Below are 14,812 nucleotides of genomic sequence, written 5' to 3'. Positions count from 1 at the left end.
ACTGACCTATCTGATGAGAGAGAAAAAAGACAACATCTGTGATTCCTCCCTACAAGAAATGGTGTTGTAGTGTGGTATATTTCAGGAGGGTATTTACCTTTGTGATAAATTCCACTTTCAATTACAAAGAAAAATAAGCAAACGTTCAAGCACAGATGATGTCTTTGTGACAGAACCGAGTCCTATAGAAATACTGAGAACATGTGACCAAGCTAAAAATGTTTGTTTATTTCTACTCTTCCTGTCACTGGAGTTTCTCTAATATCACTAAAAGAATTCACAACTACGTGGCAAATGTAGTTTAATATGTAGAATATGTTATTGTTGCAGATATGTATTTTGCTTAGATACATTGCTTAACTAAATGGGCAAGCAACTGTGTTATTGAAAGACTGTAACTAAATGGCTGCAGATACTCAGTAGTTCACTGCTTGGTGTTCAGGTATCTATATGTAATTTAACTGCAAGTCCTTTCAAGCTTGACAGAACAAAAGCCGTTATGTGGAGTCACTGCCAAAGGGAACTGTGGAGTCTTAAAATTTTGTAACCCTACTTTTGTAACCATACTTTGAGGTCCTTGAGCTTTAGTTACATAAAATGGAATTCAGCTCAGAGGCAAATGTGTGTGGAAGTGCACGGGCTCTGCAGCTTGTACCAAAACCTGACTGAAGAGGTTTACTGCAAGGGACAGCACAAATAATAGCAGCAAGATGTCAAGGTTCTTCCTCGCATACATAGGCAAACAACCACAGTTTTTCCTTTTATACCTTTAATATTAGGCAATAATAAGCAATCATGAAATAATCATAAATAGAACCTGCTGAGGGATTTTCCTAATGCAGAGTTCATGTCCCATGCACACACTTTGTCAGTGTAACCAATATTTGCAAAAGTCTTGGTTTGACTCCAAAAGGAGCGATCATTACTGGGAAGAGCTGGAGAGGCAGTGGGGGCCCAGGGTCTGTCTACATGGCCACAGCCAGAAGCAGCTCAGGATTCACTGTGTAGTCTAAGCACTTGGAGAACATCAGGTCTAAAGGTGTCCTTCACTTAATCTTACACTGAGACACATATCTTGCAGGGTCTGTAGTGGCTTCCTTAAAAGAACTGAGGCTGAAGGGCCAAACATTTTTTTTTTTTTTTTTTTTTTTTTTTTTTTCCAACTAGGGATTTTTATCCCAGTTTTGGCAGGTAAAACATCATAGTTCAGGGCTTACTAGCTGCTTGTTTTAAAGGAGTTTCTGGAACTTTTAATAAATGTGATTGTTCCCCAGAACTGTTAAAACCAATTCTGTAGACTACAAAACACAGCTCTGCATTGCCTGAGGCTGGAGGTAGCCACCACAGGAACTTCAGCTAGTTGGGAGATCAAAGACATAGCTCACAGCAGCAGTCAGCGCTATAAAGAGCTGCCCCAAACTTAACAGAATAGAAAATATAAGAATATAAATAGAACTAAAATTTAGCTATCAGTACTATGTGAGGATGATTGCTCAACTGGTTATGAAATGCCATAACTTCTTAACCTCATGAGTTGCTTCATAAAGATTTAATGGGGGGAAAATTCTGTTTTCAGAAATTAGTTTTGCTGAATATTTTTGTACAATGTGTGTTAAAAGCCAAAAGTAGTGACAGGCATCATTGGGGTGAGGCAGAGTACCAAAAAACACCACAGGAAATTCTTGGAAGACGATGGGAAATATACTTGGGCCAATTTGCTTTTTATTTATACTAGTAACTTTAGGGGTTAACTCAAATCAATGCTGGCATTAGAATTGTAAAGACAGAAAACTAATGGGAGAGAAATTAATTAATTGAAGCTTTTATGCCTGCTTTCTCTGATGCAGGAAGGTAAAAAGAAAACAAGTTATCAGAAATTAAAATAGAAATATGAAATTATGATATAAATTAAAATCTGGAGAAGATTGGCCAGATATTTACCAGACTTAAATGAGCATTAAAACAGCACCAGCTTGTTTCTAGGGATCTCATGCTATTTATTGCATGGTTTGCTAATGAAAGGTGCCAGACTCACTCTTCTTACTGTATAACAACACACCAAGGGGTTCTGGATAGAGTACAGAATGATACTAGGGTGTCTCAGAAGCATAGGCAAAGCCAAATAATGCCATCTGGTAGCCAGGTTTTAGTGAGTGAACGCAAAAGCTGGTGGAAGGTTATGACAAGCACACCAAAGCTTAATAATGCAGAGACATTAATCCTTTCTCCTCTGCCTGATTACCCCAGCAGAAAGTCTGCACCAGTCTGTTCTCTGTAAATGATTTATTCAATTTACCTTTTTTTTTTTTTTTTTTTTTTTTTCCTGGTCAAGCTTGTACAGCATTTAGCATGTTTTCAGCATTGCCCAAATAATAAATTAACAACCAAATAATAATAATAAAAAAGTATTACCTTAAACTCTATCTTCCCAAGGTACAATCTGTGTCTAGAATTAATTCTATGTAGGAAAACTGTACTCTTAAGGAAAAAAAAAATAATTGTTTTCTCCAAGAAGTGTCAGCAGGTGTAAATATGGCATAAACAGGTGTGATTTTCGTCATGGTCATTTGATGCAGTTCACTCTGTCTACAGGATTATCAAAAATTTTTACCTAAATTTTCGTACTCTGATGTTCCTGAAGGCTGGTGGAAAGGCAGTAGTACTTGCAGATCCCTGCTCCCAGAAAATCCTAATCATGTATTCTGAATCACATGATCCCTTATCGTGCCCTTTGCTGGGTCACTACCATCGCCAAAGGCTCTTCACAGCATCAAAATCAGGGTGAAGACAGTTTGCGCAGATGCTCATCCTAGTTCAAGGGCATCATCTCGTGGCTGACATAGGAGGGTCAGGACAGGGCTTCCTTCCAAAGGAGCTGTAGGAGAACAAGATCTGTTCGACTCCAGTACAAATAGTACAGAATATTGGCTGCAATAAAGGATCTGTTAACTGCCTTGCTCCATCCCATCTATGCCACTCGGGGCTGGCCCTGAGCATATGGTACCTGTACTGATACAGAGCCCGCAATCCCTTCCCCCTCTGCATTCATCTTGCTTCCTACGCACTGGCCACGTGCCACTTGCCCGGCTGCCCCTGCTCGCAGCTGCCAACTCCAAGCTGCCCAACGTGCACAGGCAGGGTAGTGACTAACCTGAGCTGAAAGGCAGGCGACCTCCCAGAGCCAGAGCATCCTCCAAGAGCAGAGAGTTACGGTGAGGCAGTCCGTGTTTTGGGAATAAGAAAAGTATGTTTTAACTTGTATGGGGAATGAAGGCAAAAAACAGCCATGCTATGGGTTGAAGAGCTGTTCTGGCCTCTGTTAATGAGCAGATAAGATGTTTTTAGATGGAAGCGTAAATCCATAGTGGTTGGCTCTGAAACTGGCTGTGGCCTGTGCCTGGGAGAGCTCTGCCAGGGGAGACACCTGCATGTTGCTCTCCAGCAAAAGCTGCTAGACTACCTCCATCAATTGAGAAGGAGACTGAGCCCTCAAGGGAACAACTACATTCTCAGGATTCGCTCCCTGGAGCATGAACCCAGCGTATGCAAGAAATGCAAATCCCTAGCAAAGACACCATCCACTGCACTTTTTTTAAGGATCAAACAGTCCTTGTCCTAATGAACTCTCTGGTAGATGTGGAAGCATTAAAGCTGGTGGATGGGCTGTGAGATCACATAATGGAAAATTGGGAGACAGGTCATGAATTGTTCAGTGTACAGAGGTGGTGCCTACCTATGGCAAGCTTACTACTTTCACCTCTGCAGCCTGTAGAATCTTGAACAAATAAATATAAATCGTCCACAGTATCCATAGAGCAATGAAAATAGGCAATGGAATAGTGATATACATACTAGGGTAGTCCTATGTCCTTTAAATGTCCCCTCTGGCTTGCTGGATAAGGCCCTTATGGATACTTGTAATTAATGGTAAGAGCTGAGCTGAATACTTCCTAGTGACAGAAAATCATTTTGAGCAAGGCCCTGGTTTTTAAAAAAGGAAAGGCTGCTGCACCTGCCTGGAGTGCATGTGCTCAATTCAGGCATGTGCAGCGGGCAGAGGAAGCCAGGTGGGTGCCCAACCCAAGGGCTCAGGGTCTGATTTCGGCATGTGCCCAGCAGCTGTGAGCTGGCCCTTGCTCTGGCCGCTCACCCTGAGGGATCAGACCGCTTGGCAGGGTTTAGGACCTGTGCTGCTCTGCTAACAGGGCTCATATGTGGCACACTGAAAAGTTCACCAGCAAGGCCTGAAATTATGTGTATGGAGGTAAGACACTGGGAAAAGAGAACTCTAGAATATGAAACTCTAACAATTTTGTACAAAGTATGCCCTTTCAGCCAGTGGCAAACTGAGCCAGTGTCCATGGCCCAGTGCTTGTTAATGCAATCCTCTGGGTCAGGTGAGTACAAAGTAACTTTTTTCTGCATTAGTCTGCCAAGATCATTTAAAGCAACCAGTACCCTTGCAACTTCTTGCAGGTCACGGCTGTTGTTGGTTGAGATGTCACTTGAAATGAGAATGTCCTCAGTGTTTTTCATTGTGGGAAAGATCTTAGAGAAGCACCCAAGCAAGGCCAGTTTTGGACCTTGCAACTAATGGGGCTAGAACATCATTCATCTTTATGGTAGCTACCCCAGTTGCCATTAAAAGGGAAATAAGGTTGAAAACTCACTTTCAGCTGATCACATGGAGAAGTGAGCTGAAGCCTGAATATAAAGCTTAGATATTGAAGGTTGAGAAGCATGAAGCAGGCTTTGGTTTGAAAAAGCCTCGGTCAGATTTTAAGAGGTGGTACTACATTGTTCAACTTGAAAATCGTGCAACACTGAACAGAAACAGCACAGAAACCTCTCTCAGAAAACATACATCATTCAAATGTTTCTGGCATTTCTATTGATAACTTGTAACTACAAATACCCTTGTTCTGGACTGTCTTAAGGTATTCAATAGGTGCTAACTCAGTTGTATTCCAGAAGAACTGCTCTAGGGCATGGAGAAGCATCTTGAACATGAACTATCACTCTCACCATGAAGAAAATGTTTTGATATTTCCAACCAACCTACATTCTTCCACATCAGGAAAAAGTTGCTGTATATGCCATGTCAACCCATGGAAAGCCTCTCATTTTCTGCCGGGATAGTGGAGGGACTTCTGCATGGATATGTTTCCTCAGCATGTGTTTTTTAATCCATCTAGCACACCATATGCAAATCTGCCCAGCTAGGATATTCTTCCTCCCCTCCATACTTACCCTCTCTCTGCGCTAGCTAATGTTCAAACCAGGAGTGCTCCTGCAGTGGCCTATTTGTCAGTAAGCTAAGCTCTGCAGTGTAAACCTCTGTAGATTCATGAAGATGAGTATGGCTTCCAGCTCTCTGTTCTCCCTCTGGGCCTCCATCCAGCTTGTCTTGTCCTTTTGCGCCTATTTCATCTGTCTTAAACAACTGTGACAGAGACTCCTGACATTATTTCTTAATGCCCTGGTTACGTGTTGCTCTGAAAACACTGAAGCAGAAATTTGAAGGTTGAGGTGCCTTCAACTCAGCAGAAACTCTGCAGCCCTCCAGGAAATATTTCAGGGAAGCTGAGGCGATGGGTGGAAAAAGGCAGCAAAGCTGGGGAGGGAAGAAAGACATATTTTTTGTTATTTTAAACACATGTACTTGTCTTGATTCATAATGGGAATTTGGGTGGGAAGCACAGCTGGGAGGACAGAGGGAGAGGCTTATTTTGATTATGAAAATATGTGCTAATTGTGGCTCAAAGCAGAAAGGAGGGTGGGACGCTATATGATGGAGAAGCCACCTGCAGTGGAGGTGGGGAAAAAAAGGGTAAGAGGGTACTACATTTTTCATATCCACCAACTGAAAATATACTTTTTTCTTCTCTAGTGACTGAATACCAGCTAGCTAGGCAGTCTCAGAGCACTGAGTAACTCAAATTCAGCTCTGCTTCTGGCAATAGCTTTTATGGCTTGGTTCTAGCACCTTTTATTTAGACTTGTGTGAACAATTGTTTTTGGGTGGAATGAAATGTTTCAGTTGACCCAAAACTGACATTTGTTTTCACTCAGTCTTTTAAAAAGCATATTCTTCCCCTTTCAGGCATCAATTTGTATTATGTTTGTGTTTGTTTAAAGCCAAGTAGTGGAAATGCAGAGAGACGTGATTTATACATGCAAGAAATTGGAAAAAGTTCTCTTCTTTGTCACCAATGACAAAATCTAGGAACGTCCACATCACTCTCCCATGTTGTAAGAGAATTCTCTTTAAGCCTTTTATTTTCTGAGAAACTTTTAACCCCCACGCTATGGGTGGTTCTGAGTGTTAGGGAATCTGGCCAGGACTCTGTATTACATGCCTGGCTATGTATTGGTATTGATGCTGATAAGGAGTCAGGCACCCAATTGATTCACACACTGGGTAAATGTCAAAATGTTCTTCTCAATGGCTACGGTAGAGCTCCATCCAAAATAGAATAGCTTCATTAGGAGAGACCCATAGCATGGTGTTAACCAATCTGAACAAATTTGGCAGAGATAGTTCATGCAGCAACTCAAAGAGCATTATATGAATTAACAGACTAATTGCTGCTGGTGTGAGTTTTCTGCAGCCTTACTTTATTAATATCTAGTACATAAATGTGGGTCACTAGCACAATGGTATCTGGGGGCCTCAGATGCAATTTTGTTGAGATGTGCTGGAGGGGTTCTACCACAAGTGCTAGGAGATACATCTTGTTCTGCAGTAAGCGATATAAACTCCAATGGCCTGGTGTCTCTTCGGAAATAGTAAAAGCTCCACCACTGCTTTCCATTACTATTCTAGGTTCCTCTTAACCTGAATGATTCAGCTCTGCTCCTCTGGAAATGTCTGTTGGGCCTGTGACCCTCAAGAGGAAATACAGCAGGATTTTTGGTTGTTTCCTTCTTGTGGGCACATAAAAAAGAAGAAGGGCTTACAATTCACATTGAGTACCTTCTGCTTTCACCTTTAAAAAATCCTGCTGTTATCCTAATTTCATTGTTTAGATGTCTAATACCTTTGAATCCTACTCCTAGACCACTTCATCCTTTACGCAGCAAAGTGCAATACTTTATGCCTGGCTGAATGAGAAAAAGGCACACTAAGGAGCAGATGAAAAGTAGAATTTGGGTTGCTACTCTCTCAGTTCCAAGAACCAAGAGGGAGTTTTGGTGAAAGAGGAAAGAAGGAAAGGAAAAAAGTTAGGGATATACTCTGAGTCTATGGGCAAGTTTCTCCTACTCTCACAAATAAATTCTCATTGTCTGGTGCTTTACGTGAATTATCTTTAACCACAACTTGACTGCTCTATTCTGCTTACCCAGTAAGCACACTTAACAGCCTCTGACAACACTCATAACTTGCCTATGTCTACTAGGATAATTTCAGTATGATAAACTCTACATAAAAGTAGAAATATTCTCCAGCTCTTCTGACACCTTTGTAGTGAAAATATAGTAAACAGATAGGTATAGATAGGATTAATATACAAAGTCTCACAGACATAACATTTTTCTTAGGCACCATTAAATGTTCTGCTAATTTATTTGTTCTTCACACCCAAAAGTTGGCCAGGAAATGTTCTTGAGAAGAGCTTTACAGTGAGCTTCAATGAGCTCTGCAGTGAAAAAAAGCTCCTAAGAGACCATGCATGAGGCAATATAGAGGGTGAGTCAATTAGAAAATCATCTGTGTCATGTGATGCAGGAAGTTCTGTGGCTGGTATATATACTACAGTTTTCCCATAAATAGAAGCAAGGAAATTGTTGCTTTAAAAGTTGAATGTGTAGCTAATTTGTGCGTGATCTCACAGAGGGTTGTTGCGGAGTTCCTATTTGTTTTTATTTGGTGATTAAGCATAGCTTGTACATCTGAAAATCTTTGTCTATTCATTCCACTTTTAGACTTGTAGAAGCAGATGCCATACCAATTCACAGCAGAAGATGATTCAAGCAGAGATTTCTCTCTATTTTGGGGATTTGCAAAGGCTTCCTCAGCCCTCATAATTCTACTCATTAATTCCTTGACTGCTGTCATAAATCTTGTATTTTGATAACTCATTCATTAGCCTAGACAAGCAACATGCAACCCTTGGCAGGGCTCAGGACCTATCTTCTGTATAGCAGATAGAAAGCAACAAAATATCTGGCTTCTTCACTGGAAATTTAAGCCTAATACACTTTGCTTTTCACCACCCAGAAAAAAAGGTTGATGCTTGGATTTCCTAAGATCAGTTCTTTTTTTCATCCAGGTTGCATTCTACCCTGGTGTGCTTTCATTTCACTTAATGATAGTTACTGTTTTTCAGTGAATAGGGAATAATTAATCATACACTGTATCTTCAAACAAAATCCACAGACACTTTTCCTATTCTAAAGGAAATCACTCCCTCCTTCTCTAAAGTCCCGTATTTCACAAAAGGTTTCCCACTATTTGGAGACTAACTAGTGACTGGAAATCTGTGTCTTCAAAAGCCACGGACTCAAGAAAATAAGTAATTAGACCAACACCAGCTGTTTAAGTTAAGCGATGTAACTGTTGTGATTTGTGCTTCCATACATACAAACAAGATAAGCAGTGGTCAGGAATTTTTCATAAATACCAAATTATTCAAGATACTTAAATAAGAATTTCTAATCAAGAAAACAGACATACAAAAAAATATTTTCCAGCATGAATAAATATTAAAAGTTTGATCTTTGATGTATAATCTGTAGAAGATGAAAAGAAATTGGTAAGAATTTATGAGGTCTTTTAATTTTAAATTGTAATGGATGTATGGTGTGAATATGGTTAACTGGGAATACTAATAGCATCAGTAAAGGCCAGCTCTTTTAGAGCACTGAAAAGCAAGCACTAACTTATTTGTCTACAAAATGCAATCAAAATTTCAACAGCAAAACTGCACAATCTTTTTCTGGAATCTTGACAGTACAATTAACTTATTTTTCTCATATCTATTCAGAGAGAAAACAAAAATAGGATTCTGTAAATCCTTACGTCCCTGAAAGTCTTCCTAAATGTAAAAGTCACTGTCCAAAAGGACTGATTTAAAAGGGGCACACGGTGAGCAAGGCCTTCATTGTCAAGCTGCAAGTGAACAATTTATTTGTATGCTACCAGTTACATGCTATTGGCAGCTTTTGCATTTACTGTGACAAGGAACATGCTTTGATTTGGACACTTTTGGTCTGGACCACAGCCATATTATTTATTCCACTGGTGTTAACGTAGACAGCTGAAGGGTTACTATAGCATAAAATTTTTTAATTATGATGGGGCTCAGAACAAACCTATATAATTAGTTATTCCCCAAAAAGTGCTGAGGGTGGCTTTTGAGGGTTTCCAAAGCAGGTATCAAGTGATGTTTATGTACACACATCACTGTGATCCACTTGGAAATCCAAGCCTTGACAATAGAAGTCCATATTTTACTCTTTTCTTTTAGGTTTAGTGAAAATACTGCTGAAAGTATTGGGGAACAACCTGTTTTCTCAACAGAAATTCTATGACTCCTTGCCTTCCTAAGACTTTTTCATGCCTTAGATGTTATGATTGACAAAATAATGACAGCTGCATCCTTTCTAATTTCTTAAAGGAATGCAGCTAGCAGTACCCAGAAGGATAAACAGGGGAACTGGGAAGGGAGAGCTTGCATGGTTAAGGAAAACAAGAAGTGTAAAAGCTTCATGAAAACATTCAACTAAAATATAATTACTAAAACAGCTTTGAAAGGAGGGAGTTAAATTACCGAGTGTGTCTGTGACCATTCTCCTAATTTAAATTACTCTGGTATAAATGAAATGAAATAGGACCTGGACTCTGTTAATTAACTACCCTACCCACAGGTGATCACAATATGTGCCATGTAAGATCCTTGCAAAAGCAAAATTTATACACCTAAACATGACAAGTGTGCATATTAAAACCATTTTTGCCGTTTACAAGAATAGCTAAGTCCTTTGATAGCTAACCAGGAAAATTATAGTGGGAGGTGGGAGGGGTGCAGAGGAAATTCTGCATACATTTAGAAATAATGATTTAGACAACATTTCTCTTGAATTAGTTAATTTTAAAAGAGAACAAAGGGTTTGTCCTGCTGGGTAGCTTTTCAGCAGGGATGCCCTGCCTGCCATATTTCAGATCTGCAACATTATGTGGTTTCAATTAGTGGTAGCACTTGCAAAACTAGTAACACAGACATTTTGGCATGAAATCTGACTCCAAGGCGGTGAAGGGTACTTAAGATCTACTCAGGAATGGGTGGAGGAATACAGTATATTTGAAAGAGTGTTGATCATTTGTCATAATGGTGTCACTTCTAAAAACCTCACTGTATTTTTATAGGCTTGGCTTTTTGTTTCTACTTTGCCTCCCTGTTTAGAATTTGCTTTCCACTTATCTAGCATCCCTGTTTCATGTCTGTTATGTCACCTGGCTACATACTAGGCCCCGAGTTAAGTTTTTCTTCAGGCTTTTAGGGCAGCCAAGTGTCATAGCTAAACATGCTCAAAATACTATAGTACTTACAATGCTTAATGTTTACAGAGTCCTCTTTATCTTCAAAGTCCTTTGCAAACACTAGTTACAATGAGAACAATCCTGCGTTGTCAGGAACTGACTGGTTTAATAGTCCATCCATCCCCTTAATGTTGTGAAGCAATTACTAAAATATCCTTTTAAGGCAAATGTTAATTCCTTTAGCTTTTCAGTCAGGAAAGCTGACTTCTGTTGCTATTCCACACTGATGTAAGTGCCTCTTGTAATACATCTGCTGGCAGAAAAAAGCCTGTGCGTGATTCAAGGAAGTTTCCCAGTCCTACTTATCCTAGATATTTGATAGGCAGGTGGCATTTTGATGAGCAAAATAACAAATGTCACTGCTGTGGTGATAGACATATACAATATTCCAAATATCCACTGAAAGAGAAGTGTTTTCAGGAATGAAAAGAGGCAACTGCTTGACAGGATTTGAACGTGTATAACTATAATATTTTTAGCAATAAAGTCAATAATTTGTCTCAATATGACGGTGCTAAAGTAGTTTTTACCAAGACTTTCCTATATGCTACTTTATTATGGTGATTGTCAAAAAACATAGCATATCTGAAAGGAGACTACAGCACAGATACGAGGACTTTTTTTTCCAAGAGTTGCATTCTTAATCTCCACAAAAGGACTTTGATTTGTTTCAGTGGCGCTGAAGGTTGGAAATCAAAAATGACCCTAATGATTGTCACAGGGTATTTGTTTTGCTAGCCTAATGCTGGTAACAGACTGTATAAAAAACCTTTCTTTAAAATTACCGCGTATTTGGCAAGGTTCCATTTTGATACTTGTGGCTGATCTCAAGCTGAAACAAAATTTAGAGGCTGCAAATGGAAATGGAATGGAAGTGTGGAAAATGCTGCTCATGTCAAACCCTGTGGTATGCATCTGCTGAGTTATGCACGTGTCTGGTCAACAGCATTTATTTTTATGAGTGTCTACCTCAAACTTTCTTGCATGGACATTTACCCTTACTCTCATTCCTGCTAGGAACAGGCAACCTGAACTAAGGAGTGGAGGAAGGAGCAAAAGCATGAGATGTGGTTAGACTTTCTCTTTTTGATGCACTTAACAGAAATGAAGATATAAATGAGCAGTTAGGCCACTGTGATCAAACTCATATGCAGTGTAGTTCAACTGATGTAGAGCTAGAACACCAAATTTCTCCTACGCTTCTTCAAAGTCTCTGCAATGGGAGTGTCTAATTTTGATAATAGTCTTTCTTTTTACATGACAGGTAATCCACAATGATCCACAATCATACAAGCAGGCTTTTCCCAATTTCAGACTACTTAACAGCTTTATTGCAATTCTAGGAATAAAGATGATCACATTTCACTGACTTAAGGGAGTAGGTTTAAAGCACTGTGCCATTTGCCACCATCCTGACTGGCCTTTTTTGTGTGTGTGATTAATACATGTATTACTGCTAATAAAACACTTACGGAGTTTCCCAGATGTAGACATGGCCCCTTAATCCCTCTCTGTTCTGCTGGGGATAATCATTTTTACAACATGAGATCACTTGCACCAGTGAAGTGCATTTTAACACCTTTTGCTGTTATCTATATGAACTGATGATCCTAATAGAATCCCAGCAGTGCATTTAAACTTTATTTCCTAGGTTAATCAGGCTAAAAGACAGTTTACTAAGTTTCCCAAACGGGGCCTTCCTTACATTAAGGAAAAAAAAAAAGATGCTACTGGAATTGTTCATCACCAGAAATTTTGCTCATTGAGAAAAGAAAGGCAGCAATGCTATAAAAAAGAAAGGGAGTTTTTGTCTTATAGTGGACAGCATGACACACACACACACACACAAAAATATTTTCTGAACAAAGAAGTCAGGCCAGTCTCCCTCTTTTTTTGATCTTTAATCCCTTCTCTCCCAAGTAGAATGGCAAAGGAGCCCTTCTCTCTTTCTAATAAATAGCTAGCAAAGGAAGGCATTCAATGCTATGTCCCTTTGATCAGCACAAAGCTGTCAGCCCCTGCCGCTTTTTTTTCTACTACCTCTTGTTCCTGGTTAAAAGTGGAAGTAATACTCCCTGAAAGAAATACCCTAGGTGTCCTGCAAATCATCAATCCTATTTTTTCCCTTGTTGTTTTTCAGTGGCCGACCCTTCTGGCCTGAGCAACCTCCTTACTAACACCCCTCTTCCTCTTTCCACCCTTTTTCCAGAATACCAGTTTCATTTGATACGCAATTCAATGTGCCAGTCTGACCTACTGGGACCTTGCTGTCTGAGACTCTACCACTGCGCAGACAGGGGAAACCTTCCTTCTAGCAGTAAACAATGTTTATTTCCATACATTTATCTTCTTGTAAAAGAATTAAAAATGCTTCATAGACACAGCAAAAAGATTTTTAGAAATTATCTTTTAAAAATTTATAATACAGCTCTAATTAAAAAAGCACAACCCAAACAACAAATAAAAAAATTACAGGTTGTGCTTGACCGAGTGTCTGAGATCCCATTTTGCTCCAATCTCCAGGCTGCTGCATTTTAGACGACATCATTGCATCTCAGCAGTAAACAGTTTGCAAATATTGCTGTTTTCAGACAGGTCACTCCATGCATTTTAAAGCAGGCTCCTTGTTTACTGCTCAGATTATCCTCAGTCTGCATTTCTGCTCCTCACAGTGTCAGGACCTGATACACAGTTTGCAAATATTATGCAAAGGAAATAACTCACAAAGGCAAACAATTAAAATCAAGTGTAGAACATGGGACCGGCTGGTAATGGGAGAGCAGGGCAGAGGCTTTGGTGTCTGCTTGTGTGTGTATGTAAAGGGTTGGAATGGGGGAGGAACGGGGGCGTAAGGAAAAGCAACTATATAAAAGACCATTAGTACTAGACAATGTCATATCCTTAGTGACATATAATGATGTTTAAATACCTTTGCCATTTCCCCCTGGTGACTGCTGCACTGGGTGCGTTCTGTGTGCCTATAGAGAGATGTTTTTCAAAAATCAGGATGGAGTGAATGCTGCTCGTTGTTCTGGCTGCAAAATGTCAAACTGCAGTGGAAAGAAATACAGCATTGCAGTAGTGGTGCACTGAGGCCCCCGGTAGGAAAGCAGGAGCTATTAAGTGGAAAATTCCTGCAGAGGACGTGTTTCCATTTCTAATGCGAAGAAAGAGGGTGTTGTTTGAGGCTGGCAGGTCTGTGGAAAATACAGAAAACACAGGGAAGATGAGAAAATGACCTCATTGAACTCTGAGAACTTAAGCAAACAAACAGCTTCAGCCAACATACCACATTCTTGCAGCGCTCCTGCCCAAACAACGAATTGACCTATAAGTTATATAATCACCCGCATGCCTCTGTGCCCCACGTAAATGTGGGGAGGGAGAAAGGGGTTTTCACTATGGGGGCCAGGGAGGGAGAGGGGGGAAAGAGATAAGCAGTATAACCTGCTGCATTAACAAAGACTATATGGGGGTGAGCTGCCTGTCGTGTCGTGTGCCCCCACACACACCTTCCCACCCCAAATGGAGTACTCACGTGAGGTTCAGATTTAATTGCGCTCTGAATGCCAGCAGAATATGGCACTAGTTGTTTCTTGTAGTATGAACTATTTCAGTACAGCATAAATTTTCCATTTCAAAGGATCCTGAATGCCTGCAGCGGAGGGACTATGTTTTGTGAGCAGAGGGTGGCCTCTCTAAAAGTTGGTGAGGGTTTCATCTTAGGGATGGTTAAAGCTTCATTCTTTGAACCTGACTGAGGGGGCTCTGGGGAGCATGTTTGGGGTCTGTGTTTCCCCTTATAGAGGCCCCCTGTAGTGTTGACTTGGACTGCCTGAGTTACCATTTTATATCAGCTGAACAAATCCTAGTGTAAAAATGCAGGGGCTAACCAAAGGACATGGGTTCTTCTGCGGTGGTTGTTCTACATAGTTACAGCTTGGCAGAAAAGGGAGATGTATGCCAGCATCCCCAAGACCTGACTGTGCTGAGAGGTTTGACTTGTATGAGTTCTTGCGTCTGTGTATTTCCAGTAACAAATTAATTGAACATAACAGAAAGTAAATTATTAATTGGCAGAACAGCAGATAAACCATAATTAATAGTTTACAATAATATTATTTTAAAATCAGAAAAGGGCTTTTCTGTTAACTAATAGTACATTTGCTAAGGGTGCATTTTCTCTGCTACCATGTAATTCCATTGCATGATGCTTTGAGGAGAAGCATAACTAAAAAACATCTCGAAGATGCATCTTTAAAGCATATG

General features: G+C 40.1%; 1 long non-coding RNA gene across 1 annotated transcript; it reads right to left on the bottom strand.

Annotated features, from left to right (window-relative positions):
- Positions 1 to 2,541: 2,541 nt before the first annotated feature.
- Positions 2,542 to 13,710, bottom strand: LOC116964779. The gene is made up of 3 exons (XR_004408949.2): positions 13,473 to 13,710; positions 5,251 to 5,614; positions 2,542 to 2,875 (listed from the first exon to the last, which is right to left on the bottom strand). It is a non-coding gene; the product is annotated as an uncharacterized LOC116964779 (long non-coding RNA).
- Between the last annotated feature and the right edge of the window lie 1,102 nt (positions 13,711 to 14,812).

Source organism: Tyto alba, unplaced genomic scaffold (genome assembly GCF_018691265.1).
Source record: "Tyto alba isolate M040663 unplaced genomic scaffold, T.alba_DEE_v4.0 Super-Scaffold_10, whole genome shotgun sequence".
Classification (NCBI taxonomy): domain Eukaryota; kingdom Metazoa; phylum Chordata; class Aves; order Strigiformes; family Tytonidae; genus Tyto; species Tyto alba.
This window is presented reverse-complemented; position numbering and strand designations above follow the sequence as displayed.